The sequence below is a fragment of the Amaranthus tricolor genome, chromosome 6, assembly GCF_026212465.1.
Source record: "Amaranthus tricolor cultivar Red isolate AtriRed21 chromosome 6, ASM2621246v1, whole genome shotgun sequence".
Lineage (NCBI taxonomy): Eukaryota > Viridiplantae > Streptophyta > Magnoliopsida > Caryophyllales > Amaranthaceae > Amaranthus > Amaranthus tricolor.
Genome location: NC_080052.1, coordinates 12861268 through 12868433, shown reverse-complemented (window position 1 = coordinate 12868433; position 7166 = coordinate 12861268).

The following is a 7166-nucleotide window of genomic DNA, read 5'->3' as shown; positions in this document are numbered from 1 at the left end:
ATATCTTTTTATATGTTTATATGAATTATAATTAAGTTTATGCTATTATAATTCATGCAATCAATTAATAAAAATAAATATATTATGATTATACAGTAAAAATTAATAGAATAATATATAATTCTATTAAATTGTCATGTGTAATCATATATAGATACCTAAGGAGTTGTAGGGATTTAGACAATGAATATAGTGTAATGAACTCAATACAAGTAACTAAACACATTCTACAATCTATATTTAGTTTGAAAAAATGATGTATAGTGCAATGCACTTGATAATGAATATGTACATATTCATTACTCAATTATGTTTATTCAAGATTCGTCAATTACATTGTTATTTTCTTTTTATTTCGCTAATAGCAAGTGAGTAAAAAAAAATTTGAAATAAATTATTAAAAAAATTTAAAATGTAAATATATAAATTATCGAACAAAGACAAAACGTGCATTGCAGGGGTATGTATACTAGTAGAATAATAATATCAAATAAGAGGGAGCATTAAATTGTATGGATGAGATGTAAAGTTGAAAGAAAACTAGGGAATATATATGGATAAGAGAATTATAATTATAAATTATAAATAACAAAAACTTCCTAAAATACAAATGTTCTAATGTTACATAGACTGAATTAGGATGAAAAGTAGAGTCCCCTTCTCTCTAGGGTTATGGAATTTTTCTCTCTAGGATTTTCCTTAGACTTTTCTCCCCTGTAATTCAGGAACACCTAATTTCCATGGGCGGAATTAATTGAACAAAGCTCAAAGTTGCAAATCATCAATGATGAAGAAGAAATTGTAGGGTCGGATGAAGAAACTAGGTTATTTGGGCGTATTTTTTTTCTGAAAAACCTTTAAATTTTGATGCACTTAAACGTACTCTGTTGCATGTTTGGAACCTCAAAAATGGAGTAGTGATTAGATCTATGGGTGTGAATTTATTCTTATTCCAAATCTTCCATTGGAGGGATAGGGAAAAAAAATTCTTGATGGAAGATCTTGGTGTTTTGATAATAAGTTACTTGTACTACAAGAAATTGTAAAAGAAGAGCAATCCTTTGAAATGGTTCTAAGTTTTTCGCCCTTATGGATCCGATTCTATAACCTGCCTTTCGGGTATAGATCTAATGATAAAATCAAGACCATTGCAAAGACCATAGGAGAGGTTATGGAGATAGAGGAAGATTTCTTGGACATTAACCCTTACGTTGGAATTAGGGTTTGGTTGGATATCACCAAAATTTTGAAATGATCACAGTTAATTGGTACAAAGGGTAGTAGTACGGTCAAGATTACAGTCAAATGTGAAAGGCTCCCTCGCTTTTGTTTTTTGTGTGGTATTATAAGCCACATAGAAAAGGATTGCTCTAATTTTGTGGAGGAAGATAAAGAATCGGGGCATCACCGCGAAGGGGATACAACAAACACAAAGAAGAAGAGCATGCTTTTAAAATGAAAATATGTCTTTTTTTTCCAAAACCGAAACAAGTACCTGCTCTTGGATTGGCTTTGCAAAGACATGATAATGTGCTTGATCAAATTGAAGGGGATGGGATCTCACAGAATAAGGGGCTTGGTATGCTGGTGCCTATATCTGAAAAAGAAATTTAGATAACCTTGCTGTGCTCGAATCCAGTCATACTCCACTGATAGATAAAGCTAATATTACAACTTTTGGGATGGAGGTGTTATCTTTGGATGGCATAGATAAGGTAAATGTAGAAAGTGGGGAGAAAGCTATTAAAGAGGTCGTACTTGTTGACTTTCAATTTAACATGGACTTTCATAAACCCAGTGCAAAGAAACTTGTGAAGATAAGAAGGAAAACATTAAATTTGGAAGATAGCTGCAGAATTTCTATGGTGGATCGGGATTCTCAATATGGTGAACGAGCTTCATCCTGCAAGAGGAAATTGTGGGATATAAATGTTGTTATGAGGGGTGATGTTGAGATGAAGAGGTCTTTCTTAGTCACTAATTGTGGTTCTGACTTTCGTGGTGCTCCAGAGTATACACTAGCGGGTGTTGGTGGTGGTGACCAACCCTGTGAACAACAATTAAAATCCTGAGTTGGAACTGTTGGGGGATCAATAACCCCGAGACAGTTCAAGGTCTCAGCACCTGGTGTTGGAGAGAGCATCCTGATTTTGTTTTTAGTATGGAGTCTATGATAGATAGTAGCAAGCTAGAGTGTGTCGATAATAAATGCAGTTTCAGTATTGGTGTTTGTGTTAGTAGTCAGGCTAACTCTAGTGGGCTTGGTTTTTGGTGGAAGGATCAAAATATTAGTCTCAAGTTGATCTCGTATAGACATATTTTTGTGTTAGTTGAGATGGACGACTATGGGAGTTCTTAGGTGGCGGATAGATTTTATGGGTGGTCAGATAGAGCTAATAAATATAAAACGTGGGATGTTATGAAGTCTCTAGTGCATAGTGTTGAACTCCCGCTTGTCTTTTTTGGGGATTTTAATGAAATTCTTAGTATGAATGAAAAGAAGGTGGCTCTATCAGAAACAAGAGGGATATTAAGGCTTTTGGAAGTTGTATTGATGCTTGTATTGTTGTTGATTTGGGTTATCATGGTAGCTGCTTCACTTGGTGTAGAGGGAAATCTCCTTCACCTTTTGTGCGTGAAAGACCGGATCATTTTCTTACATCCTTGGAATGGGTGGATTTATTCCCATGCACTGATGTTTGTTAAGTTCCGATATATAAGTCAGAGCATGCCCCCAATTTGCTTTGCACTGAGAATCAAAGGAGGGAGGATTGCAGGGAAAAATTGTTTCGTTTTGAGTCCTTTTGGTTGTCAAATGAGAAGTGCAAGGAGGTTGTAGCCGAGGCGAGGCAATTGCCTGTTAATAGTGTGGTTCATGCAAAATTAGAAACTTGTGAAAATTCTCTTCAGGACTGGGTTGCTAAAGAGTTTAGTGAAATAAAAAGCATGATAAAAAGTAAAGAAGCTTGCTGAAGCATAGAGGCAATCTTCTGATGCTAATATGCTTGTTGCGTGTTCGTCGATGACTAATGAGCTTGAGGGTCTGCATCATGTTTAAGAAGCATATTGGCACCTCTGGTCCAGGGTGAATAAATTAAGAGATGGTGATAAAAATACAAAGTACTTCCATCGCAAAGCGAGTTCAAGGAAAAAACGAAATCTGATCCATGGCCTATGTGACGATGAGGAGAATTGGGGAACTTGGAAAACTGATATAGGGAGGTTGGTAGTGGCTTATTTCAAAAAATCTTTACTTTTAGCTTGCCTTCTGGTTTCCTAAAGCTCTTGAAGACATTGCCACTGTGGTGTCTGAAGATATGAACATGTTGCTTGACATTGATCCAACTCGTGAGGAGATTTGTTTAGCTCTCTTCCAAATGCACCCTACCAAAGCACCAGGTATTAATGGTTTTCATGCTTTATTTTTTCAGAAATTTTAGGAGATAGTTGAAGATGATGTTACGTGTCTGATTAGAATATGGTGGAGAGGGGATTTGATTTGAAAACCATTAACAAAACTTGTGTCTCTCTTATTCTCAAGTGCAAAGATCCGACAATAATGTCTAATTTCCGCCTTATTAGCTGTTGCAATGTCATTTACAAAATCATCTCCAAATTTATGGCTAGCAAACTCAAAATATTTTTGGGGGATATTATTTTAGTAAATCAAAGTGCTTTTATTCCTGAAAGATTCATTATAGATAATGCACTCCATGCCTTTGAACCTTTTCATGCCATGAAAAGATGGGGAATGGGGGTAAAGCGACTTTTGCACCTAAACTGTATATGAGTAAAGCTTATGACAAAGTCAAATGTTTTTTTTGGAGAGAATTATGACAAAAATGGGATTCAGTGTTGCTTGGGTGCATCGCACTATGAGTTGTATTTCCAGTGTCTCATTCTCTTTTAAAATAAATGGGTCAGTGTGTGGGGAGGTTGTTCCTTTGAAGGATCTACGATAAGGAGACCTGATTTCGCTGTGTGTTTTTATTATTTGTACTAAGGCCTTTTTAAAGATGATTTCTTTGGGCATTGATAAAAAGGTTACCTATGACATTCGTATCTGTCGAGGTGCTCCCATCTTATCTCATTTGTTTTCTGCAAGTGACAATATTCTTTTTGCTAAAACTTCTGTGCAGGAATGCTCAGAGGTAGCTAATATCATTAGCAAATATGAGTGAGCGTCCGGTCAAAAACTAAATTATGATAAGACCAAAATTTCTTTTAGCAAAAGTGTACATCAGCAAATCAGAAGAGCTATTGTGTATATTTTAGGGTTTAAAGAAGTTGATCGGCATGCAAAGTACTTGGGTCTCCCTGCAATCATTGGCCGCTCAAAGAAGGAGATCTCTTCTTGTCTAATGGATCGAGAATGGAAAAAACTTCAAGGATGGAAGGAGAAATTCTTGTCTAGAGCCGGTAAAGGTGCTTATCAAATCTATAATCCAAGCTATTACGATTTATATGATAGCTTCTTTAGGTTGCCAAGTGCTTTAATTGAAGAAATTCATGTTATGTTTGCAAAATTCTGGTAGGGTTCAAGTAAGCAGAGGAGGAAAATTCATTGGCATAACTGGAAACCTATGCGTCTTCCGAAGAGTAAAGGTGACATGGGCTTTCGAGACTTGAATGTTTCAATACTGCGCTGCTGGCTAAATAGTTGTGGAAGTTATTTGAAGGTGCGAACCCTCTCCTTCTTAATGTATTTAAAGCTCGTTATTTCAACCACACATCTATGTTGGAGGCACATCAAGGTTACGAAACTAGTTTCACTTATGGCATGATAAATGGATTTTTAAGGGGCAAGTCCTAATTGTTCCATGCTCACAACTGGATGGTCAATCCAATTTACTAGTGTCAGAACTCATAGATTTTGATAATGGTTGTTGTGATGCTACTCACACCACTTTGATATTGACACTGTTGCTGCAATCTTGACTATTCCTCTTTCTAATCGATGGCCTTGTGACAATCTATATTGTTAATTGAATAAGAACGGTATGTATTCTATTAAAAGTGGATATTGGCTTGGTCTTCTTGGTCACAATGAGGAGATTGATAAACTCTGTTCCTGCTGCTGATACAAAATTCTAGACCACTATCTGGAATATCCCGGGTCCTCCAAAACTGCGGCATTTTATTTGGCGAGCTTGCAAAGGTTCACTTGCTACAAAATGTGTGTTATATCAGAAATATTGTGCTCCTTCCCCTACTTGTGATAGATTTAAAAATGGTGTTGAATCCATTACACACGCTCTTATTGATTGCCCAATGTCTTCTCCAATGTGGTCCATCCATACGGCTCGTCGACTGTTGAACGATGCTCCCAACTACTCTTTCTCTGATTTTCTTGGCTGGATCCATGCCCATGCATCAAGGGAGCAGTAAAGCTCCATTTGTGCCACATTATGGGTTGCATGGTTTCAACATAATAAGCATATCTTCGAAGGTACCAATGCGGATCCAGTGACTATGGCTGATAGCTTTAATAAATTGGTGTCTGACTACAATAACTTCTCAACTAAAACGTCGGTACCTTAGCACCCCTTATTAAACATTATCAATCTTGGACTCCTTCGATGCGTGGGTGGTTTAAAGTGAACTTCAATGCAAATGTTGTAGTTGATTTGGATCGTGGTCTTGGTGTAGTCTTTTTTGATGATGTAGGAAAGTTATTGTTGCTGATGTTCGTAGAGTGAAAGCAAGGTGGTCAGTTTAGGTGAGTCAAGCTGCTGCTGCTCTTTTGTGTCTCGAGAGTGCTGCTAGATACGGCTTTGAGTATGTTCAGCTTGAATGCGATGCACTAAATATGCTTACTGCCATTAACGGTGGAATGGATGGCTCCTCTCCCTTGCACCTTATATATGATAGTATTGTTGCCTTGTGTCCTAACTTCATGGGTTTTAGTTGTAGTTTTGTCAAAAGGAATGGCAACACGTTAGTCCATTTAGTTGCAAGATGGGATATAGGGTCGGCTAATGAGAAAATTTGGATGGATCCTTTCCCCCAAAAGCCTTCAAACCTTAGCTAAGCTTGATTTATGCTAATATTGCCAGATTTATTTAAAAAAGTTAAGATGAAAAGTAATACAGGAATATCGTACCATTACTAAAGAATTAGATCTTAGGAGTATTGAAAGAAAAAGAGTTGATAGTTTACGAGCGATTATGACGTTTTACTATTGATTTTTTAAGCTTTTGATATTTAACATATATAGCCTCATACTTAAGGTCTTTTAAATTTTACAGCCTCTATCTTTTTATTTTGCAAATTATTGTTTTCAAAAGTTTAAAGTTGTAATTATTAATGCCACTTTGCTTATTTCCATGATTAAGTACTAATTACACTTTAACTATTGTTAATTACATTTGACTATTCCTAATTATACTTGAACTAATTAATATACATCTATTCCCTATGAAACAAAACCCCTTCTCTGTATTTAGAAGAGGCACACCAATTTTTCCATCTTTCCTTCATTTCATCTCTCTTTATTTTTTTTTTTCTCTTTCTCTTCCTTTACATTGTGTCATTGCTGAAATTAACCATCACTAATGTCAAGCTATATACTCTATTTTACACTCTTTGGTTATCACACAGTGTATTATGATAGACTTAAAATAACTATAGCCAAAAATATTGTAATAAACAACCAAATTCATACAAGTACTTCATCTCATAAACTGAGTTTATACCAAAACTCATACTTCAAACAAAAAGACAGTTACTACTGTCAAGCCATTATCTTGGCTATCTAAATGTGATAATTCGTACACTCAAAAGCAAAGTAAAACAAATTAAAATTACATCCAATTCAATACAACTAAACATAAAGCCTAAACACAAACAGGAGGGGGGCTATCAGATATTTTGAACCATCGACTACATGAGATGCTTAAGTTCTTTGAGTCATAGAGGATGATCCTTGAAAGAACATAACACTTGCCTGCATAATGTAATATTATAGCATGTTAAAATTCTTTATAAAGAAATTATGCTTCCGAATGCACATATAAATTATCATACATGCTCAGGATCATTTAGTTTCTGTCTATGTTCCCTTAATTTAACGGCCCGCATCATCAGATGTGGATCTACCACCTTTACTTTTATGCTGAGATAGAGGTGGAGGTTGGTTACTCTTGCAAGTCTTTTTGTTGTACCCA